The sequence below is a fragment of the Falco punctatus genome, assembly GCF_963210335.1.
Source record: "Falco punctatus genome assembly, chromosome: 5".
Taxonomy (NCBI): Eukaryota; Metazoa; Chordata; class Aves; order Falconiformes; family Falconidae; genus Falco; species Falco punctatus.
In genome coordinates, this window is record NC_137584.1 from 24,455,035 (window position 1) to 24,481,351 (window position 26,317).

Below are 26,317 nucleotides of genomic sequence, written 5' to 3' on the forward strand. Positions count from 1 at the left end.
TTCTGGTGCCTTCCTTTCTCCTTTTATTTTCTTTTCCAGTTTGCTTTTTCACAGCTGATTTAATTTTTATTCTCTGTCTTACATTTCTTATTGTATGTTCATTTGCAGGTTTTTCCTGGTCTTTCCTAGTTATCTCTCAGATGTTCTGCATTAAGCTATCTTCAGAAAGGATAGAGATACTGCATCTCCCAGGAGCCAGTAAACAGAACATTAATAGCTCTCTCAGACAATGCTGCATGTTCCATATTTTCACCCAGAATAACAATTTTACACTTGCTGCTCCACTTAAAGCTATATCACTGAGACAGATCTGACATCTCTTCAGCAAAAAAGCCCAAACTTACAACAACAAGAAGATGCATAGCACTGTTGTCCTTAACGTTAATGAGTTTAGCATTCTGGCTGTGCACAAAGCACCTCTCTCTGGGCACAAAGGCAGAATGTACTGCTAGCCTGGAGTGCCAAGGTGAGCGGATGGGAGAGGAACCAAGAAAACTCTGGGCAGAAGAGTTAGAGTAAAATAAAAATAAAGAGAGAGGGGAAATGGGAAAATTATTGTTCTGTAAGCTCCCCAGTTCAGTTTCAGGAAACAAACAACCAGCAAACCAACAAACAAAAGCTCCATTGATTATGTTTTATCACACACAACTTGTGGAGTCATTGCCCAAAGAACTGTTTCCTTTGGAGTCAGTTATATCTCCTTTGCTCAAAATGAGGCAAGTATTTCAGGTGAGCCATTCTTCTGGGGCTAAAATAGGAAAAAGGACTCAGAAAAGCAAGGTTTATTGATTTCATGACAAAACATTAATTTGATGACAAAAAGTTCAGCTAAGCAATCTATTTTATTTATTTTTAATAAAAAAACTGCTTTCTTTATGAACAAGAATATGAAACCTTTAATGCTGTGGAGCAACTCTCAAGAGAGGAAATACAGACTATTACTCTGTTATACCTTTCTCAGGTTGAATTTTACTACTGAAACATAGAAGTGTTTGTATTTATTTAGATGAAAAGTACTTAAACAGAAAATATCACGTTTGCTTCACTCTAAGCCATGATAGGATCAAATAGCATGAGTTTATGGTAGTTAAAATGCACCCCCTAGGTGTCAAAAAGGCTTTTCAGCCACAGTATAAATTAACTTCACTAAGTTTTTTTATGCTGGCATGTCCAAGATAAGAAGCACTATACTTCATGTACACTACCAACTTCTCAGAAGTAAAATATTTTTCTTCAAAAAGAGTGGGAGACACTTCCCCTTCCCCTACTGCCTTTCCAGAACAGTTTACTAAGTGAGCTTCAGAGCACTTTCTGTATTTCTCTCTTCTATAAATTTGGGGTCTTTAATTCCTCTCTCCATTAAGTTCATATGACAGTGAAGTTCCAAAATATTTCCAGAAAATAACCACAACCATATCTATACATTTGTACAGTCATGATTACAAATATCATTATAACTTTTGGCTGTCTCACCCTGAGCATAGTATGACAACTGCAACAACTTCTGTTCAGGCTTTTAGTTTACTTCTGCTCTCAAATTCTTCTCCTCCTTTTTTGTACCTATTTAATTTTGGTTCCTCCTCCACTCTCTTCCTCCCAGGAGGGTAATAGGAAGGAGAAAAAGAGCTCCAGTGATGGTCTTCCTGCTAAAGGAGGTAAGCCTCTGTGACGAAGTGAATGGCTTCCAAACCAAAACCAGTATCTCAGAATGACAGCCACTGGTTTAAATTTTTCTGAAGACAACTTTACATGTTCAGTATGTTGTGTTACTCTTACGTACTCTTATCTTGCATTTTTAAGCATTAATACACATTTTCATCTTTTGGTCCATTTTTTTCCCTTCCTTTGTCCTCCCTTTTTTTGCTTTCCCTTGCCTTCTGAGAAGTTTGTACTCAAACCCAACAAAAAGTGATGACAAAACCTTCCCTGAAAATCTGGTTTATTTTATATGATTCTATGTGTATGCATAAAGTTTATGCTGTTCTTGCAACAAGCTTTCCAAACAAATGCTAGTATCACATTTTTTCCGCAGTTTGTTTGAATCAAAGGATATGTTAAAAAAGAGCAATTAAAATCTGTATGTGAAAATCTTTGCATAAATATCTCATTAGAACAAATAGGTATCCAACCAGATACAGAATTTGTACTGATAAAATATTCATTAGTATTAACAATGTCTCTAGGCAGATCAGTTAGCAAGGGGTAAACATTTATGGGCCAAATTCTAAAAGTATATTAGCTATTATCTGAAAATATTCCAATAGCCTGTTTTTTACTTATGCAAGCATTTTATCCAGTGTTTCACTTATGCTAATGTCTAATGATTCTCATTTTACTATTGTAACATTTCATGTTCTCATCTACATTGAAACTGGGTTCTGCTGAGACTAATATACTATTCACTTCCACTGAATAAGATATATCATCCTAATGAGAAAATATTCTTTGTTACACTTGTTATACTGTTATCGCATAATTTTCATGCAAACTGTGTGTATTAACATCTATGGTGGCTTACTCATTTATCATAGATTCACTATAGAATCACAGAATGATTTGGGTTGGAAGGGACCTTTAAAGGTCAGCTAATCCAAACCCCCTGCAATAAGGAGAGACATCTTCGACTTGATCAGGTTGTTCAAAGCCCTGTCCAACCTGATCTTGAATGTTTGCCAGTGATGGGACAACTACAACTTCTCTGATGAGTCATGAAGACCATGAACTTGATAGTCACAACACAGAATATTGCATGATAGAATGAACTTCACTCTCGAAGAATTCAAAATATCAGCTGAAATTTTTATCCTTTAATCACTGAGTTTGCTAACAAACTTGATAATTTTGATAAAATAGAAAAAAAGTTACCTTTTGGTTCCCTTAAAATACTTACAATGCAAATTGAATTATTAGACCAACTTTCAAAACGGTCTTGAAGATCCACGATCATAAAAAATAGTTGTACAGGTATACCTTTGCAACAGTATCTTAACAAGAATACCCTAAAAAGCCACAGATAATTTATTTTCTAGGCCAAATCTTGCAAAGGACGTCAGTCTACACAGAAATTATAATCCACAAAATTGGTAATTTCCATGGGCTCTTAATACAAGATAGGAGGTTAATATATTAACTGTACATTAACAAATCCCTTATCAGCAGGGTTTTTTTTTCTTTAGAACTTTTCCTATAGAAATAGCTTTAGCTGAATTGAAAAATTATATACAGTTCTTTGAAAACAGTTTCGGAAAAAAAGAGAATGTGACAAGTTTTACAGAATCACAACTTTAAATGTCACAACTACAACAGACTCATCTTCTTCCACATGTTTTAAAGAGGTACTGTCTACAACATTTATTATGGAAACTGAAGTGTCTGATGTTTCTAAGAACCATTTGTAGTGCATTCATATGTCTGGTTTAAAGAAAAGTCATCTTCATTCTCCACTGCAAGAGAAGCATATTAATCATGTCATAGAGTAGCCTTACGTGATGAGAGAAAATTAAACACAAAAAATGCCAATTTGAGCTCCCCATTTAAATCCTGGTCATCAAAACTGATGTTAGATCTATCATAAAAAGAGAAATAGTGTACTGAATTTATAATTCAAAATGTTCTTTTTATAAAGCTTATCAGGTACTTTTTATTGTAACACAAATTTAGAACAAAAGCAAGTTACAATAGCTTTTTCATAGGACATTCACTGAGTGTAATGAATCTACCTTTGCAACAGATGTGATAAATATAAACTCAATATAGTTCACTGACCCCACTTTTACTATTTCCATAAAACATGATAAAAAGCTCCATGATATATCAGACAAATAGTCTCTTTTCAGTGTTTGAACAAAAAGTAGAATAATTCTACACTATGAGAATTAAAGTCTTCCAGACCAGGTTACCTAAAATAAATCTCTTAAAGGAACTGATATTTCAGAGAAGATGGAACTGTTCCAGTATTTTATTTTAAAGATCACATATATGTTTCTTAAATGAGTTTTACAGAAAAAGGTAAAGGAAAATGTGCATAGATAATATACATGACATTTCAAGGGAGCTGTTGCTATAGATAGATACAGATAAATATTCTGTAAAACTGTCTTATGCGATGTTCCATAAATAGTTTTTTATTCAAAATAGCCTGCCTACTTAGCAAAGAATTATAGGTGGACTGCTGCTGCTGCTACTACTACTACTACTACTACTACTACTATTACCAATAACAATAAACAGTAGGAAGAAAAAACCTGAGCTTAAGATAGTAGGGAAAATTGCTAAATGTTTGCTTATTTATTGCTTATATATAATTTTTTGCTTTTATATATTTGCTTATATATATAAAAAACCCTGCATATTTAAAGACAGTATAATTAACCAAAATATTAGAAACCATGGTGATCTTTGAGGGAATATTTTGGAAGATTTGTTCAAGAACAGTTTAGGTAGTTAAGAGAATGAGTAAGCAAGGCATGCAATACTCAAGGCTCAGTAATTGGCCTACTTCAGCAGTGGCAAACACTTATAAATTAAGGCAGACCTTGGATGACTAATCAAAGGAGGTGGATAAATAGAAAGTTAAGTCAATATAAAGATTTTGAATTGAAGGTCATCCCAGTAGTGTTCATTCCAACAGTATATAAAAAAGATTTTGAGGGAAAGAAAAATAATTTGGTAATAGGCAATATGAATTTTACTATGGAATTCATTAGACTAAGCTCAATGAATTCACACTTCAGAAATTTATTTCTTATTGCATACATTGTTTTATGTTGTTATTTTAATTTTTAACTGTTTTTTTTGTATTTATAGATTTCATGTTAATAATCTGGTTTTATCAAATTCAGTTTTTTAGGGACCTATTAAATCTGAATAGACTCTTCTTCCACATCGCATGCAATATCATTTTGTCATAATGAAATCCTAATTTGAATATAATTAAATGTTAAAACCCACTCTTACAAAATACAGAAGACAATAATGCTGTAAATGTGAGGTATTGAAATAACTAAATATTAAAACAACTAAAGATTTTAATATTTCCTAGTGCGTTCTCTGAGGGTCCATTTCATCCATATTAATATGGACAGTTGCACAACCAGCCCAGAGATGATCTAAGTTTTCACTTGAAACTTTAAAAAGGGTTTGCCTTCACAGTTCACTTTACTTAGATTTGCTTCCTTCATATGAGGGAGAATCCTAGATTCTTCAGATTCATTTTAAAAGCTAGTTAAGATTAAAATATGTTTTGATTGAGGAGGAATAGGTTAAGTTTCTGCATGTTCTATAAGATTCGGAAAATTAGAAAAAGGAAAAATAAACCAAGAAACGTGATCTTCTCTTATCCTTAGGTTTTCTTTCTAGTGATTCCAGGTTTCCCCAAACTTGGACTAACATGGATTGCCGTCTGCTCAGTGGCACTCTGACCCCATAGCACTTTATCCTCTAGGACAGCTAAAGTTTGGGGAGCTTTTTTTCATCTTGCACCTTCTCCTTACTTTCTCTAAAGCAGGATCCTTGCTGTCTACGAGAATGTCTCCCCAGTCTTTCTATCATGCATTACTACAGCTTTGTGGTCACTTTACCATACATTGTGCAGCTTCAGTAACGCAGAGCACTATTAACATCCTTGTTCTTCATTCTTTGCTGATGTGTTACAAACTGCCAGTTTAGCAAGAACTTTTATCCTTCCTGTGGGTTTCTCAAGGTGTACCCTCCTGTTATGTCCAATAATTGCTACTTTCCTTTCAAATTTAATGAGCATTAGATTTGATCTCTGTGCTTACCTCTTTCCAAAATGATATTTTCTGGCTTACTTTAAGACTTTTACAGAGACCATAAATGATTTTTTAATAAGAAATTTGTGCATTGAGGATATTTTTTGCACGTCTTCACACCTTTTGATAATTCTAGGAATTTGTACTCTCAGGATTAACTACATAAAATGCATCAGTGGCTGCCTTAAATCCCAGCTTTATCAATCCTTGTAGGTAAAGTGATTTTTCATGAACAGAAATGTAAAAACACAGACATTAAAAAAAAAAAAAAAAAAAAAAAACCAAACAACAACAAGAAAAAACGCCAAACAACAACTTTTTGTTACACTGCAAACTATTTAGGATCTCCTGAATTAATAATAATAATAATAATAATACATTTTAAAAGTGACTAAATGTTTTTATCAATTTTGTTTATTCCAGTATTTGACCTAAAAAAACTTCCCTAACTTTCAAATTAAAACATTACGAAACTCAGAGAGCTGAAGGAGGAACTAGAATAACTAAGGAAAAGAGCTAAAAGGTGGATGAGCTTATTTATTTCTGGCTTCTCTGTTGCCTGTTGTTTCAGATGGCATTAGAAAATCACATACCACTACAATAAAACATTAAGTGATCTAAAGAAGGCTTTAGATCTCTTTTTCTAATGAAGTGCTCATTAAAATTAATAGGACAAAAGAAATATCCTTTGAACCCCAGCTATTACATCTGTCCAAGAAGGTGCAGAACAAACAGATCACCTTGATACAGAAGTGTCAGCAAAGCAACACACACTCTGCTGGAGCTCTGAGGCAAAGAAGCTGTAAAAGCAGGCTTGTTTCCAGAGGGCACAGCATAAGTAATCTCAAAAATTCCATTGAATGAAAAAGTTATCCTTTATATGCTAAGTGATTCAGTTCAAAGAACTATGCAGTTGTTAAGATTATGAATAAAAAAGGAAATTCGGAAGGGGATCATAAGTGGCTTGAAAGGAAGAGTAAAACAACTGTCAAGGAAAATGCTACCCAATTCTCATTAGAAAACCCTTCTCTCAGCTACTCTGGCTTGAGGGAGGGTATCCAATGGAAGAAAAAAAGATTAGTTTTTGTCACCTCACTGATCATGTCTGACAGACTAGTTTGTCAACACAAAATGTGAAATAGTAAACATTTTAAGGCTTATAAACAACTTATAAATGGCTGCTGCAAACAGTCTTTCACTCAAAGGGAGCTGGGAGTTTAATTTCTTGCTCTGTCCATGTTTCTGTTTCTCATTCAATGTCAGAAGTTAGGTTTACCTACACCATATCTGTTGCTATGGCAAATAAATCAGTTCAGTTAGGCTTGGGCAGCCTTCCAATTGTTAGTATATTAAAATACACATTTAAAGGCCTTGTAGCATATAATAACCCATGGATCTGGGCAGTTTTCCCATGCCTGGGACTACTGAAAAAAATCATCTCATAGTAGTTGTGCTTTTGTTATTCCTCCGGGATGTGCGAGACCCCACATCAAATCCTCTTTCTGTCACTCCCTAGCAGCATGATGGGATGCACGCATCATCAGGTACTGGCTGTTATCACCAAGAGTCTCTCACACTGCAGTTTCTCTGTTCTCTGTTAAAAATAAAAAGGAGACGGGGATGTAGCCTTAGATACCATCATTTTTATCAGAGGCAGAGTGAGCTTCTGTGAGCTACTTATTATCTTATTCTTAATGTTATACAAAAGAACATACCCAAAATGGGAAAGAGAGTGCTTAAATGTTATTGACATTATCTTATTTTCATCTTGAATATGCCTCTCCCATTTGCTGGATGCTAATCATTAAGCTAGTAATTACTGGAGTGCTACCCTTTGCCATTTGAACCAGAAAGATCTATCCTGAGCCTGAGAAATTTTTGCTTATTTGATTGCTACTGAAACTACCACATTTGGGGAAAAAAAACAAACCAAAACCAAACCTTTCCTTTTTTCAGCCTGGCTTTTTATCACAGAAACTAGCTGGTAAAAAAACTCTTGACAAGCTTTAAATGGAGTTCAACATAGTGCAAAAGTTCAATACTTTCTGACTAGCATTGCTGTAAGAATGAATATTTAAAAGCTCCTGTTGTGGTTTAACCCTGCCTGGCCAGCACCCAACACCCACACAGCTGCTCACTCACTCCCCACACAGTGGGATAGGGGAGAGGATCGAAAGAGTAAAAGTGAGAAAACTTGTGGGTTGAGATAAAGACAGTTTAATAGGTAAAGAAAAAGGCGTGCATGCAAGCAAAGCAAAACAAGGAATTCATTCACCACTTCCCACCAGCAGGCAGGTGTTCAGCCATCCCCAGGGAAGCAGGGCTGCATCACACCTAACAGTTGCTTGGGAAGACAAACACAATCACTCCAAATGTCCCATCCCTTCCTTCTTCTTCCCTCAGCTTATATACTCAGCAGGTCATCATATGGTATGGAATACCCCTTTGGCTAGCTTGGGTCACCTTTCCTGGCTGTGCCCCCTCCCCATTCCCTGTGCCCCTCTAGCCCTTTTGCTGGCAGGGCCTGAGAAGCCGAAAAGTCCTTGACTTAGTACAAACATTACCCAGCAGCAACCAAAAACATCACCTGCCACTAAGAAGAAAATTAACTCTATCCCAGCTGAAACCAGGACAGCTCCCTAATACGTTTTAATACGTTTCATCTTTGGAGGTGGTAAGAGGAAAATTCTATGAGAGCTGATGTAGAAGAGGGGTATTAAATACTATGCCTATTCAGTATACCTATCTTGCTCCTGATCCTTGAACTGCCCTTGTATGAGGTGAGTGAGGTGGAGCAGCAACACAGGGCATATTTGAAGGCTAGATCTTCTAAGCATTTGATCACTAATGACATCTGTGGGAGGGGAGGCACTCAGCACTGTTTAGGATGAATGCTTTTGAAGAAAGATGGGGCACAGGTTACACAAACTGGCATCGTTCCATGAGCATCAGTAGAGCCGTGATAACTGACAGAATAAAAATTTGATGCAGACACCTAACAAAAGCTTTCTATTGCACGAACTTGAGATCAGATCTGTGCATGACAATAGAGTGGCCCCATGCTGTGGGTAGGCTGGGGAGAGCATCCCAGGCATGTCACTGGAGTATTGAACCTCCTTTTCTCTAAATGCCCCCAGACCCTGCCTCTGCACTTCTCCCAGTAGCACCCCCCTCTCATACAGTTACTTCTGCTCCCAGTCACCTGGTGTCCTCACTTGTCACTGATAACCCCTGCTTATCTCCCCTCACCAGGTTCATCACTGCTGGGTGATGTCAAACACAGAAAAGCAGCAGAAGAACCACATGAGAGTCCTTCCATAGTCAGTTCAAGCTTCATACATCAGGAAAGGCTTTACCACTGGTTTGCTGGAGTTTGCTAGACAGTCCTGAACAGGGGCAGCTGTCTGTCAGAAATTTGGTTGGGCAGCTACAGGTGAAAATGTTTGTGATTACTGCAATGGCATTCTAAACACCGCAAAGAGCTATCCTGGAAATGACAGAAAACTGGGTGGGTGTCCCTCTCTGAATCACTCAGAACAGACAGCTGATGTGTAAACACTGGTGTCATTTTCTGAGAGAAAGTAGGAAAGTGATCTCTAGCTTATGTACTATCAGCTTTTCGTTACAAAATCGATGTTTCTTAGACTTGTTGGGCAGAATGAAACTGTCCTGTTCCCCACATCCAGACAAGTTTTGTTTCATTATCACCAACATGCATGAAGAAACTACAACATGAACAATATTTATAGCCTCAGATCCCTGAAATCAGCTACCAGATGAAAAATGCAATTTAAGAAAAGTAAATTATCTACATGACACCAGAAAAATGGCTGAAACTGTATTGTCTTTAGTTCTTTAACAGAGGTTAAATAAAAGCTATTGAAAGTGACATATATTTAAATCTAAACATTCATAAGCAAGTATCATATACTAAAAAAATCACTTCATGTTTTCTACTGGAACCAGTATTACTGACTTTGATACTTTAAAGACTCTCTCTCAAAAAAAGAAAGCCACTGTCACAGTAAATTATCATTTGCTTTTAATAAAAAGATTTTGTTTATTAGCAAGATATTTCCTACAAGGGAAAAGCTGTAAAAACATCTCAGATCATTAACTCCTGATTAATTACAATTAATTATTACAGTAGAGTAGATATGGAAAAGCATCTCAGTCCCCCATTGTATTCGGCATTCAGTTCACACACACACACAGAGCAAGAAAAAGCCCTTGTGAGGCAGAGATTATGATCTGAACAACACAGAGAAACAGAGGGTCAGAAAGATGAAGAGCTTGTACAAAGTCACACAGCAAACAGGCAAGGGACCAGCAACCTGAATCACAGAACTGTTTCTCTTCCATGCTGCCTTATCATACGTGCAAAATAATTTTTAAAGCTGCTTTTTCTGGGCATAAAGTATTTCCATTATAAATAGGTCACTAAATGTTGGTCCATAAATATAGACAGATTAATTGGAAAAAAATATAAAACTGTGAATGTCTTTTTTTTCACCTGTATCTTTTAGTGTGTTTTGGACAAGAAATGCTGTAGTGAGCAAAGTAATCATTACACATTTATATAGTGTCTTGTTAAAAAGATCTATCATATCAATGATTTTCAATGAAGGTTATACAGGCATCTTTTAATAACTCTTGTGAAATCAGACCCATAACAGTACAATACAAAAAGAATCATGTCCTGTTAAGAGAAACTGAAATGCTGACCATATAGTTTTCAAGGGAAAAAATATTTCATGTATACAGGGTTTCAAAGTTCTTCTGTGAAGGAATTTATTCAAGAGAATCATCTAATTGTGGTATCAAAAATATAGCACATTTCTTATACAGAAAACAAGAAAAAATTATCATTTGCCTTAGTGCTACATTGATGTAAACTCCAGAAGGACCATCAATCTCTAGAGGAAAGGAGCCTGTTTTATCAGGTGGGAAATAATAAATGTCAACACAAAAAGTAACAAGACAATTATATTTAACAGCCTGCTGACACTGATTGGCAGAAAAAATGACAGAGTTTTATTTCATAATGACCTAAGGGTTCATTTTAGAAAGCATCATTTCAAAAATTCAGGGTTTTGTCTCATCAATTTATAGTAGTAGGAATAATGAAGTTCTTGTTCCTTGTAATAGAAATACATTGAATCCATGTTCAATGAGGCGTGGATGCTGTATCTTTCCCCTTGGAGAAAGGCAATTGCAGCAGTGATGTGAAAACTCCTATTTGTTGCTTTCTCACCACAAAGAGCATTTTCTATGTGTATTTACAGCAGGGCTTGTGGGTCCAAGATGATTGTTAATAACTCCTCTTTCTGCTATAGTGATTCTTAACTACTAATGCTAAGAGACAAATTATTTGTTATGGTAAGAGCCAGAGAGAGGGGCAATACTGAAAAATATCAAAAGCAACACTATTTCATTTGGAAAGAAAAATAAGAGGCCTGTTACAGAAGTATTAAGTGAAGAATTATATAGAAAAATATGAGCTGGGACAAGATTATATAAGAAGCTGCCCAGAAGTGAAACTATGTACCATGTGTGGATTCTGACATATTTCTTATGCTCAAAATCCACAGCCTAATGATTTTATTTTTTTTAGTTAGTTATTTTTAATATATATTTAAGGATGCTAGGTGTGTCTTTGTTCTGTGAGAAAACAGAGCACTGTAAATACAAGTGCCACATTTCAAAAAGCAGATGCATTTTCACTTCCCTTATAAATATCTAGATACCTCACAGCGGGGCCAGCTACAGGACTGACAGCAGGCACTCACGCCTGTAAAGGAATTTGTTATATTCTATAAAGTTCAAAGGAAGCCAAAAAGAACAAATTATACCACCCTTACAGGAACTTTTCAGAGAACTTCTACATTATTTTCCAGAGCTTAATATCTGGTTTGGCAGACTACATCTTTTGTCAATACTTTAATAGATTATTCATTATGTACTTCACATTCATGTTATAGTTTCTATTGACTGCAAAACATTTTGTCTGTTCTTGCTTCTTTCTGGACAAATTTATGAAAGTTTTATTTATATTTTTTTTTAGCAAAAGGATAAGATATAAACTTTTACACCATAATTTTATCATAATTTTATTGATTATATGTATACATATATATTTTGTTAAATTTCTAACATTTTTTCCATTGAAGACATTACATACTTTTCCCCCAAAAAAGTACAATGAAAATTATTTCTGAAAAAGTTTGCAAAACTTTTTGGGGTTCCTAATTTCAATTTGCTATTTTTAACACTGCAAACTCTAAATATATGGTGTGGGTTGTTGTTTTTGGTGGAGGGTTTTTTGTTTGGGTTATTTTTTGGTTTTGTTTTGTTGTTTTGGTTTTTTTTTGAAAATAAGGTTTGAGCCATCTGTAGACTGGAAATAGCTTATGAACAAAGCAGAAGAATAGTAAAAGATCAGAATTCTTCTCTTTACTTCCCTTTAAGAAGAAATGTAAACAAGCAAATGTTTCATCGTTTCTCAACTGAGACCTTAAAATTGATGGGTTTGAAAACCCCTGAGATCCATTTATCTATCAGCAAAAAGAATATCAAAATACCAGCTTTGGAGCTGTCATGAAGTTCAAAGTCTTTTGAGGCTTTTTACAGAGAGATATAAAACATTATTATTCACTGACCAATTTGCAAACATGTGCTATTGCTTTAAACTATTTTTATTTTAAATGACCGGAGCAAGTGAGCATATGTCTACTACAATGAATGATTCTCATACGACCCTTTTTTTTTCCATCAGACAGCTCTGCACTATGGCACGAAGAAAAACCTATTCAGATACAATGCCACTACTTCTGACAAACGAGAACATAATTTTTTCCAAAGCTCACTGTCCTACGTTTTAAACTTGATTTTGAAGCTATTTATTTTACTTTGAACATGAAAAAAAAAGACATTACAAAATATCCTAAAAAGGCCAGATTTACTTAAATTTTCATTATTCTAGAGTAGGGGCTTGTTGGCATTTACTGCAAAGAAGTCTCTCCTATCTACATATCTATGTGTACAGAGGTATTTTCTCATTGTGTTGGACTGTTTCATTACTTTACCCATCTACTTCCTGAAGAGTAATAAACTACTTCTATTTTGCATAGATGGTACAGACATGCTAGGTAAACCAGGTCATTTGTCCTAAATCACTGAAGAACAGGGTAAAATCAGAATTGCTTCTGTGATCAGAGAACTAAGGTGCTCAGAGCACAAAACAGCTACAGAACCTGCCTTGCGAAATTTACAGAATTTATCCTAGAGGTAAGCTAGACAGAGATGATGAGTCTCCAGAGACCTGGAGTACGTGAGGCCAGTCAGCAGGTTAGTGGCAGAGAGAGGTTTCTTGTATCCTGCTCTACTTCCATGCAGACCTTGTTTTCCTACTGTTTTTCACTGGACTGTCACGGTGTAGACCCCCTGCACTGTTCCTTCCTGCCCCTGCACAGCACACCCACCTGCTGCTGTCTCCTCCTCACCTGCCAGCACCTACCCAACACCACCAATGCATTGCCTAGTTTATTTGCCTTGGCTCCCCTCCATGGTATGCCTCATTATTCAAGTTTATGCGCTTCATCAGAAGATAATCAATGAAATAACATTTTTCCAGGCTTACTTTACTTGCATACATGCTATTTGTCCATTTCTTATTGACTACATAGGAAAACAGGAAAAGTGCTTGTAGATTGCTGTGTTACTCATGCTAACCTCACAAGTACTTTTATTAACTCTTCCTGGAAGATGCAGATACACCACCTCTCTAGCTTGGAAATACTCTTAGTGTAGGAAACAGTTCTGGATTTTAATAAAAAAGCCATTGTATTTCTTTTAATATTGTAGGGAAAAGAGTAGACTTGTTATTTTTAAAACATCACATATAACCATATAGGATAGTAAGCTCTGAAAGATTAACAACTTTTATTTACAAGATCAAAGGTCATATCTAACTACGAATGTTTTAAAATGTTCACTTCTAGTATTTCATAGAAGTTGTTCCACACATCAGGCTACTAGATATGTAAGTAAAGTTAGCCAACGTTTTAAAAGAAAGCATATTTCTTTTGATAGTCTATATTACAATTTGTATTATTTCAGAAATAAATTACATAGTAGGGGAAAATGCTTCACAGTTCTTCCTGTATCCCTCATTTTCCTCCCCCTTCTTTTGATTTATAATACCAGAATGTTTTTTTTTCTGAAAGCTGTTGATCTTAGTGTAAAACTAGAGAATGCTTCCTGCAAATCAGTTTACCAGCTTTTCATATTTCCTCACCTTTGAGAATACATTCTTCCCTTTCCAACGTTTTCATGCTCAGGAGAAATAGAACATATGCAATTAATATTTTTCATCATATTTTGAATAACAGCAATTTTAGTCTTTAGTTGGTTGAAGAGAGAAACTCCCTTGGTTAGGTACATTGTGTTGAAGAAATAGTTGATAATCACTTTGTCTGCAGAGCAGTTAAGCTCCTGGATTCACTGAATATTATGTGAAAACTTCTTAACTCATGATGGCTTTGAGTTTCCTTCAACATGACTTGGAATAACTGTTCCTAATAATTATTGTAATCATTACTTTTAATCTAGAGAAGAACTTTCTGGAGAAGGTTTGCTAGACCTAGCTAAGTGACCAGGACTTGGTAACTCCCTTATGACATTAATTTAGACATATCACACACAGAGTGTAACTGAATGACACAGAACTGGAGAATGGGTATAAATAATTGTTTTCTGCCCCAGCTGACCCTGCAGAGACCTGAAATATCTGTGGGAAGAGTGAGCAGGAAGGAGAGCCATGTGAACACGTTGTGCTTTCGGATGGTTTAATGTTAAACAGAATTGTGAAAGTCTGCTATTCTTTTATCTCCGCCTTCCTATGGGAAGCTATAAAGATTCACACTTACAGGTCTTGCATTTCAAAACTTGTATGGCAGGAACAGGTATGCCTAGATTTTCCAAGCTATGCCTTCCTTCTAAGATTTAAACCTAACAGGATTCACGTTGTCAGGGCCAGGTCCATATTGTAAGACAAAGGGTTACTCTAGATAACTTAATTTAAGTTTTTAATCTCAAAACTTGGAGTTAGATTTATAGTGCCCTCTAAAGTTCAATATATTACTTCAGTACAATCTCCCACAAAATAATTTTTTAAAAAAAACAAAACCACAAGCTTTTTGCACAGAGCAAACATTTTCAAAATCCTTTCTTCTGCAAGTGTTTGTGACTTAAGGCTCTTGTCAGAGAGGTATTCAACAAACATAAAGCTTACTCAGGTATGGTATTTTACTTTCTGTAATAGCTGACACTTCAATTTGCTCTGCTATAGTTCAGGGCTCATTAACATTTCCATTATAAACCTTTATTACTTTGGCTATGATATCAGCTGTTACTAGCTGTATGTCTGAAAATAAAGCAGGTTTTCAGCCTTGAATATATTTTAATGCATTATTATGAAATTTTGAATGGTTCATTGGTGAGAAAAAGTATTTTATCCAAAACAAGATGCACTGATTCAGGTTCAGTGAAATTTCTAAACTTTTGATCATAATATAAAAGTATTATTTTTAAAAAAATTCTAACTAAATAAACTTGGACTGTGTAAATAAGTTTGACTGAATACTATAAGGAAAACATTTTAATGGCCCTCAAAATTTATAGGAATACAAGAAAGGCTAGACTAAATGTTCATGTGATACAGGATCCTGCCTCTGACACAGGGCAAGAGAAGATGCTGTTGTGGAGCTCTATACTCTCTATTTCATCACTGATGGAAACCATTGCAAACATTCAGTATCAGAGATACACAAGAAATTTCCTTGTGAGATGGCATCCTTTTTAAATCCTCATAGATCTTAAGTCATCTCTTTGTTGAGCATGGATTCATGAAGGGGAAAATCATGCTTGCCCAACCTGATAGCCTTCTATGATGAGTTGAGTAGAGTGGTGAATGAAGGGAGAGAGCAGTGCACATTGTTTACCTTGAGTTTGATAAAGTCTTTAACATGGCCTCCAGTCATTTCGCACTGTGTCCCTTAAAAATCATCACAGGCAAACCGAGAAAGTGTGGGTTACATAAGTGGACAGTGAGGTGGATTTAAAACCGGCTGAACAATCACATCCAGCGGGCTGTGATCAGTGGTACGAAGTACAGTTAGAGGCAAGTCGACAGCTGTCTATCCAAGGGGTTGATACTGGATCCAATACTGTTTAATATCTTAGTTAATGACATGTGCTATGGGACAGAATACACCCTTTGCAGGTGGTGCAAAACTAGGAGGAGCACCAGATGGTTATGCTGCCTTTCAAAGGGTCCTGGACAGGCTGGAGAACTGGGAAGAGATTAATTTCATGAGGTTCAACAAGAACAAATGAAAAGTCCTGCACCTGGTGAGGAATAAACCTGTGCACCTATACATGCTGGGGGCTGACTATTTTGAAAGCAGCTCTGTGGAAGACATTGGGAGCCTAATGGACAACTGGCCATAAGGCAGCAATGCACCCTTGTGTCAAAAAAAAAACCCAAACCCCAAACCCACAGCCTTCTAGGCTGCATTAGGCAGTGTTGCCAGCAGGCCAAGGGAGGTGATCCTTCCCCTCTACTTAGCACTGGCAAGGTTGTATCTGGAGTGCTGTGTATATGTACTAACTAAAGCAAGTCCAGCATAAGGCCACAAGGCTAATGAAGGGACTGGAGCATCTCTCATATGAGGAAAGGCTGAGGCAGCTGGGACCACTCAGCCTCATGACAAGAAGGGTCAAGGGGATCTTCTCAATGTGTGTAAAAACCTGATGGGAAGGAATGAAGAAGAGGAAACCAGACTCTTCTCAGTGGTGCCCACTGGGAGGACTAGAAGCAACAGGGACAAATGAAAACACATTTGTGAAAACACGTTGTTCCATCTGAAGACAAGCAAATATTTTTTTTACTCTGAAGCTGGTCAAACACTGAAAAAGATTCTAAGAGTCTTGGGCTCTCTGTTTGGTTCAATACATCTGTAATTGCTGACATGTTTGGGGAGTTGGCTGAAAGGGAAGTATTAAGATGCACTAATAGCCAATATCATCATCACCAGGAGACTGGTTTATTCAAATATGGGAGTCCTATTTCAGGTTTATATAGCAAATATTTGACCATCAGCTTCAATATTACACAAAAGACCCCATTATCAAATGCACATTTTTGTGTGTGGTAATCTTGCCTACAGGGTCTGTCCAGATGGAGTAGATACACCTATTTTGAGGATGTCTCTTCATGATCTGAAGGCTAGATTTTCCAAGAAGGTTTTGCTGGGGTCCCACAAGAAAGATTGTGTGCTTGTGGAACTGGGTAATGAAAAGTAGCTGCCCAGGGAAATTAGGTGCCTCGGTTTTTAAAAAGGACTACTTCATAGTGGTTACAATTTGAATGAATCCAAGCACCTAGGTACCCAACCAGACAGATGCACACTGAGAATCCGGGTCTATATTCAGTGCTGGATTATGACCTACGAAGGATTAGAGGTCGTAATTTTCAGAAGTGTCTGAATTTGCCAAAATGAGGTTTACGATTATATTATTTTAATATAAAGCAATTTCAGCTATTTACGAAGGTCTGTACCAGCAATTTTAATCAGGCTGCTGGCTTTTGGAGTGATTGTGGGTATTAGTCCTTAGAGTGCATTAAAGCTGCAATTTAGATGGAGATTTTCTACGTCTTTTGTCTTTTTTTCAAGTTTCATGTCTCAGCATGCCACCTCTTTAATATTGTAATGCTAAAAATTTAAAACTCCCAATACAATTCTTTGCCGGTGTTTCCAAGTCAGCAAATTAGCAGCACAACACACGTTGTATAGGGAGCAGCTCAGCAACACAATAAAAGACCCTCAGCATCCTCCTTTTTTAGATTTATTCTGGCTTATTCTGCCAGGTGTGAACCAAATGACACATCATACACCTCAGAGACTTCAGTAGCTTCTGCTCAGACTGGAAGATTCCATCTGTTCTATTAAGGATCATTAACAACCAAGAAAGTATTACAAACAGTTCCTGTAAAACCTAAAAGCCAAAATTCTTATGTTATTATAATAAGTTGGGTTTTTTCCTCATTCAGCCAGAATAGCTTTAATCAGCAACTGGCTAAGGAAAACTCCATGGGACCCAGAGGCGGAGGGGCTCATCAAATTATGTACGGAGGATTCTGCACATTCAACTGATGGTGAAAGGTATATGCTGCTATAACAGTGAATTGTCTTTGGCATCAGAGTCTGAATTGTTACATACTGTGTTTTGAAAAAAAAAGTTTATCCTACGAGAAGAAAAGTAAAAAGCAGGAGACTGTATAAATTATGTCTGAAGAACTGGCAAACATATCCACAGAGCATTGAGAATCACACATTATAATAATGATTTACATCTGTAGGACCTGAATGTGAAAAGATTGTAATTATCTGTTCTGAATATATGTCTCCACTTCCTTTCTTATCCCAAGCTAAATCTGTAATAACCTCCATGCCACCTTCCAACTGCACACACTCAGCTTTTCACATGGACGTCGCAGACACTTTTTCAAACACATTGGAAGTTAATATATTTCAGGTGGTGTAATGTTATTACCTGAATACATTGTTGTCAACATTTTATCATCTCAAAGGTGGAAGAGTTAAACTTTAAAATTCTAACACAGTACTCAAGCTGCCTTTTAGTGAAAACCTACGGACTCTCTCCTATAGAATATCTTAAGCAACTCAGTGCCACTGAAAATGAGTTGCATGGCCATGATCTTCCTTTACAATACCAATAGCCATTTGTTAAGTCTCTGAAGATTCAAGACTGACTCAGGTGGAAGCAAGGATAAGGGATATTATGCTGTTTATGCACACCAAGTTTATATTAGGCAAGTTACCAATTTATAATTTTATTTCTTTGCCAAGCAAGCATGCAACTTCCTCCATGCTCTCTTGTGAATAGCATATATTTCAATATTTTTAAAAATATTTGAATCATGAATAGTAATTCAGAGTTAAAGGGGCACAATAATTAGTGTGGTCTTGTTTTTACTATCACAAATGGTGAATAATCCATAATTGGCCTGGAGTAATTCTTGTTTATACTTACCTAGGCATCTGTGTCTTAAACAAACCCCAGCCAACGCACCAGCTTAGAATACTATTCTATTGCCCTAGTGTTCTCTAACAGTACCATATGCAATCACTTGTTTACATCTCTGTATCTAAAGGGTTGGCAGTTTTTCCATATATGTTTAGGGATGTAGCCACCTCAGACAGAAAAAAGAAAACCAAAACAACAAAACAAACCAAAACCAAAAAATCTTTAGTGATAAGATGTAGGCTTTCTGTTATGACCAAATATGAACACTGAAATAAGACATCTAGTCTTCTAGAAAAGCTAAAATTTCCTGAACATTTTACTATCTGAATTTCAGAATTCTACATTTCAAAATTTACTGATTTCAGAACACAACAGATAAAATTACCATAATTAATTTACATTTAGATTTCCCAATTTCCTATACAAATACCACAGAAATGTGGATAATGTGAAATGGACAATATTTCAGATTTAGTCCTGTTTATATTGAAATTAAAGCTATGTTTACATGATAAGCAATGACTATAAACAGGAAGATAGGGAGAATCTATAATACAACGTTTTTAAACCTATGGGGCAGACAGCTAAACATTTACTAGGAGTATCATGAGGGAAGCTCTTCATACCAGATTTAGAGTCAAGGTATTCAAGGAGAGGTGTAACAGAAATAAAATGGCTGAACGTCATGGAATGAACTGTAAGCTTGCATTTTCACCATTTCTCTACTCAGTGGACTAAGTCCATTCCCTCAAGGAAACTCACCCTGATTAAGCAGACAGGGGTTTCTTGTAGAAAGCAAACAAGAAAGCCAAGAGACTAGGATACAAGCTTGACAGTTTTCTGTTTCTAGTTCCTGAAAGGAGGGATAACATCTTGACTGGTTGAGTTGTTAAGAGGTGATTGCTCTATTTGTTACCAATTTACCTCTTTCCTTTGGTTAGCAAATCATATGCAAACCACTTACACAAGGTTTGATTGTCTTTGATTGTATCCATTATTCATGGGTGTTCACTAAAAAGTTCAGATGAATGTTTTTCAGGGACAGTTCATGGGCTTTGGTTATTTGCTATTAGTCATATGTAGCATGCATTCAGTCACAAGTGAACAATTCTGTATAAATTGATAAGTATTCTGTTACTCTGTTAAAGAAATCGCACAGTGCATTCCTGGAGTGTCCTGTTAATGACAGTTTTTTGTACTAAAATGGGGTTTTAATTTCAGATAGTCTATCTCCTATAGCCCGGAGACTTAACTAAAGATTAATGAAAAATGGATATTGATGGTCTTAGAAAGTAAAGAAGTACATTTACTGACCAATTGAGTAAGTTGTGTTATTTTTCAAAATTCATACAGAACTTTAAAATCTTTTTATTACTTTGCAGGTTTGCGGCTCATGTCAGTTTTAACTTTGCATTATCCTGTTATTTAAATCATTATGGATGTCCCATCAAGGATTAATAACATTTGACAGACTTGTGTTTGTCTCTATCATATACATTTATTAAAGTAAAATAATACTTAGTAAGTATGAACATCTCATAAATGATTGTTGCATGTTGGTACCTGAAGGTTTTTGTTCACTCTTAGTCAAGGTTCAGAATTTTTTCAAATATCAAGAAATAATCCACCCAGACACGAAACCAGACATAATTTCCAAATTGAATTAGGACTGACCAAAAAAAAAAACAACCAAAAACAACCAAAAACCCCCCACAACTAACAGAACAATCATCTAAGAATGTTTATGAACACATAATTTTATTTCCAGAGTAGTATACGACCAGGTGACAAGAACACTGGCACAACCCTACTAATCAATTAATGCATTTTTAACAGATTAGTCTTACTTAAGTGCACAGGAAGCCATTTGTCATAGCTTTTTCACTTTTTTGTCTCCTTTTGTTACAAAATATGTATTCATTAACTGAAAAGCAGAATATATCCTGTGCCTACTGTTTGAAATATTACTAAGAATAAACAGCAAATGATCAAAAGAAAGGTAGAGAAACTTTAAATTATCTAATCTGTGTTTTCTTCCAGTAAATACATGTTCAATACAAACATATTCATAAAAAGCAGGTCTGTTTCTTTAACAATCCACAAAATAAGACAAAATTTGTTTTTTTTAGTCTCAATTAATTCTACTACTGTTGAAAATAAGATCAATAATCACAGTTGCTTTAAATAGAATTGCTTGAAATGTCGCATCTTCTTTTTGTATGAGCATTTAATAGTCATTCAAAAGAAAATGCAAGGATTCTTAAAAAACAGCACATACCTGTAACCCTTGTTACCATGCTGAAACCATCCTTAAAACAGAAAGGCATTTGAAAACCCCTTGCTTAATTTAAGATGTACAGATATATTTAAGACAACGCAACAATTGTTAATGTGAGGTCGTCCACTGATGGACCACAATGATTGTTGTACAGTGAAGGTGTAAATGCACTTTTTAGGGCAGCATTTCACCAATAAATAAATGTCTTTCTTATTCTGTATTCATCTAATACACACAGAGACATGTTTTATGCATTATGAATTTTTCCACTTTCCCTAGAGATAATTCAAGTGACAGATGAATCTGAACACTTCCATGAAGTTAAGACATAAAATATGTCAAGTTCCTAAGTACTAAACCTCTGCTAAAAGTCTCATCCTTCTGCTATGACCTAAAAGACTATTAGCAATCTGCTGGGAACGTCCCTTATGTTGTTTCTGCCCAGGTGCTATGGCTCCAGAATATCCTCTCTCTGCAGCCCGTTTGTGAGCTACATCTCCGTTAGTAATCTGCACAGTGCCAGGGCAAGGATTCAAGTTATGGTAAACTGGTGTCCATGATGAGTCTGCTGCTCTGGGGGATAAAAGCATATAACTATATTCTATAAACCTTCACAAGCAGGGAACTGCGCAAGACCCTTTTTATTTACTATTCTAGGCTCATGTTGTTTACAAAAAGAGTGCAGCTGTGGTCCATGCTGTAGGTCCAGCACCTGATCCAGCCCAGCTGAAGCCTCTCTGGAGCCCTGACATCACAGCAGGCAGGCTGGGAGCTGGGGCACAGCTGTACTTTCTGAGTTCCCAGCTTTACAGTCACACTGGCAAGCCTATCCCAGAGCCATAAATGCTGGTGTGCCATCACCAGATGCACTGTTTCCAGTGCAGGGCCAAGGTGGTTTTGGGGTGCCTCATCTTCATGCATTCAGCCAGGGAGTCAGAGTAATTCTGTCAGAAGTCCATCTACCTCTCAGCTGAAGCATGTCAGACCCCAAAGGCTCAAAGACATCTGACATTTCTAGGGCAAAACTTCTCTTAGATGTTTTTCAGTCAGCTTTGCTCAGTACAATTCTGCTGCAGGGATAATTTTCTAATTCTCTACTGGACTGCTGATCACTGCAGCCCACAGGTCCTCACGGAGTATCAAGAAGGCATCACCTGAAGGTATCACCATTTGGATAGGATGCCTTCTGCTGTCCCACTGCTAGTTTCAGTCCCTTGGTGACACAATATGCTCCTTCGCTTGCAGAGCAATGGCCCTGTCCCTTTGCACAGGACAACAAGTCGCAAAGATAAAACCAGAACAAGACAAGGTAACTCAAAACTGATTTTGTTTCAGTCACCATTACAAATAGAGTGTCTTTGACAGTGGCCCAAAAGCAAGTATAGTTTGTGGTATAATGGATTAAAAGCAAAGGTGGTTTTTGGTTTTCAAAGAAACAAAACATATTCAAAAATCCACTGGTCCATATAATTTGTTCTAATGTTCCTTGTTTTATGATAAAGAAAACAATGTACTACAATATTGACATTGAGAGTGCTGAGATTGATTATTTGTGTTGCTGGGCAGCCACAGCCTCCATTCATATGATATATAATTGATAATGCTCACTGCTTCAGAAAGCCAGATGTAAAGTGAATAAGCCTGTGGCGCCACGTCAGCTTTTGATTTTCAGTCATGTTGAAGAGTGTATGTAGATCAGCTCTTCATTAATTAACTAAACTGAATTGTTTACTGTGGAAAAGCTTAATTATACTTTTAAAAGATTATTTTGTCACACCGGATTGTAAAGCAAATTAACAGCAGACACTGAATAGTATAAAGCATAAAACAATTCTAAGAAACAGTATTTGACTAAAATTATTAAAACTTCACATATTGATCCAATTGAAAGCCTGTTAGACATTCCTAATATTAAGGAAGAAAAAAGGCTACAAGAAAATAGTTCAGCACACATGCAAAACTTCATAAATTCTGATCTATAAAACTGTAATCATCATTCAAATAAGAATTATTTCCAAGTGGGAATAGGAACTGCTCCAGTTTATATAAACTTTTAAATAAAAGTTTGAATCAAATGGTCGCCATTTGACCATGTCCACTCAGGTTTTGAATATCTGCAAGGATGGAGACTCCACAAGCTCTCTGCACAACCTGTGCCAGTGTTTGACATCCTCACACACAACCACAAAAGTTTTTTTTGTGTTCAGATGGAATTTCATGTGCCTTCATTTGTGCCCAGTGCCTCTTGTCCTGCCAGCAGGCACACCGAGAAAAGTCTGTTTTCTTCTTTATTCCCTCCCATCAGCTACTTACATACATTGATGAGATTCCCCCCAACTCTTCTCTTCAGACAGAACTAGTCCCAGCTCTCAGCCTCTCCTCACACAACAGATGCTACACTCCCTTCATCATCTTTGTGGCTCTACGCTGGATGCACTTCATTAAGTCCGTATATTTCTTGTACCACAGAGCCTAGAACTTGACACAGCACTCCAGGTGTGAAGGTGAAGGTGGTTTTCTATGCATATACAAGTTCAGGTTTTTAACATAGCATTGGGAACTGGGTCACCATCATAGTGGCACATCACTATGTTTTGTCCATGTTGCATGTGCATCAATTTGTATAAATAAGTCTGACATTATTTTTCATTACAAAACACACACTTTGATGAATTTATTCCTGTCAATCTGTTGATAACATCCGTGTGCTATAACATGGTTGATATAGAATAAGACAGTTTAAAATAATACAAGACACTATTATAAAATAGTGTTTTGGACCCATGACATAGTACGTATCTGCTGATTTCATTGACACCTTCATAAGTTCTACTAATCAGCTTCTTTCTATATATATTGATTCTTTCCATTGACCTTAGCAGAATTCTAGAAACTCATTTAGTGTCTTAATAGACCACATATTCAACAGCTCAGTAATTTATTCAACCTGTAAGGCATTGCTTGTTGACATTATTGCCCAGTTTATGTACTCCACATCAACAAATTCTCTTTACTTATAACAAACACTAATCAAATGGCAAAGGCATTCTAGCAGTTTGCTCCAAAAATTAAAGATTTATGTCAACAAGATTAACTTTTATAATCCTTGCTTGCATGGTATTTAGACACTGTGCAGATTAATGGATCTCACTCCTACAGCTGTAGATCTCTGAAGTTACTTCACAGTCAACTTTATTTTCCTTTGGCTTTAACTAATTGACGATAACTGCTCATGGCATTAGCTGTGAAAACTCCCAGAGTCAGACAAGGGGACAGTCCTTGTTTGTCAGGGACTTGTGTGATTTAGCTGAATGATGTAATTGGTAGATATGAACTAAACCCACAATTTTATGAAAATACATTACAAAGTTGAAATGTACTGTCAGAACAAAACACAAAACAAAACAGTACTTTCCCAGATTTACTGCAACACTTAACAGCTAGAGCATCAATCATTGAGGACACCTCATTGGTAAAGATACATGACATGAAGACAAAGACCATTAAAGAGCTGAATGAAAACAGCTTTAAAGACAAAGTACTTTTTTAAAAAACAAAACAAAACAAAGACTTTCCTTTCTTCGACACTAAGGGTTAAACAATGTAGGAGAAAGCAATTTTTTTTCCAAAACAAGCACATTCTATTATCATTTCCAATCTAATATTAGTTCCTTATGTGCTCCATCAAAGTTATCCTCATCTAATAAAAGAAAAAAATACTATAGTTCTAATTATAAACATAGCAAGACAGAACAACTTCCTTTCATTTGTCTAGCCTAAAAGAATATACAACTTTTGTCATAGTTATCTTAAAGAATCATCTGGGTTTTCAGACAATTGTAACCTTTTGGGTTTGCTGTGGGTTTGCTAGGTTACAGTTTCATAGATCCATTAATGACTTGTAATTGCTATAAAATGAATCTTTATGTAATCTCTCCCATGTAGGTCAAGATGTGTTTATGAACATCAGTGTTAGAAAATATGCCTTATATTTTTCAGTAATGCCTTGTTTTATCATTTTACTATTATCCCTTGTGGAAGGCCTTTTTCAAATTAAAAACATGTAAACACAAGAAATGTCATACTGCTTTATGCCAGCTGTCCCTCTAGCTCAATAGTCTGCCCCTGACAGAGGAAATAGGAAATACTGTGCTTAGGGAGAACCTTGCCCAATATCTGTGGTCTATTCCTGTCTTACTCCTCTAACATCCATTTTTAGATTCCTGCTCAAACATTTTGATACCCTGACTATTTATTGACCTAATGATTTATTATCAAAAGGTCCTTTTTGTATGGAACTATTTTCTCCATAAACCCCCTACATATTGGACTTTGAACCTAACATCTTAATGTTCTCTCTCTCCCCTCACCCACCTTTTTTCCATATTCTTTCTTCAACCTGTTTTGAACCCTTTCCAATTTTTCCACAATCTCTCTGACTTTAGAATTCAGAACTGGATGAAATAACAGTTGCACTGATGTAATTGCAAAAGGCAACATTACTTATTTATTCCTGGTGTTCTCCTATTTATTTAACTAACATTTCTGTGCAATCTAGCATCATACAGAGATTTCATGTTCAACTGGTTATGTGTTACTCCCTCTCACCTATCGCTTTACAACAGAATGGCATGCCACCCTTCATTCATCAGTGGCCAAGTCTGTTCTCCTTCTGGAGCATTCATCTATGGACCGTTATGCCTCAGCAGAATGCAAACTAAATTAGATTTGCTATGTGAGGTGTACATGTTTATAGCATACTTATGATTATTCTCTCTAAAGAGTTAATTTACTTGAATAATTTTCTTCGTCTTTGAAACAAGATTGGTTAAAAGTAATTGTCCTTTCCAAGCTAAACTGTCATTTTATTGTTCTAGAACCTAACCGTTAATCATATCTGATTTCTGTACAGCAGCACACTAGCATAAGACAGCATAAAGGAACCTTATCTTAAAGGCACAGACATCTTTGCATTTGTCCCATTGATTTTTCAGTTTTCCATAAAAGACAGATATTTCCTAGAACCGTGCCCAATTCAAAGAACAGATCTATCACCTTGATAACTATTGGACTTAATCTGTGGCTTTTTTAATGAAGGATCAAATAAGGTTGAGGAAATATTGTCTTAAATAAGTTGTTTTAAAAGTGGACAGACTAA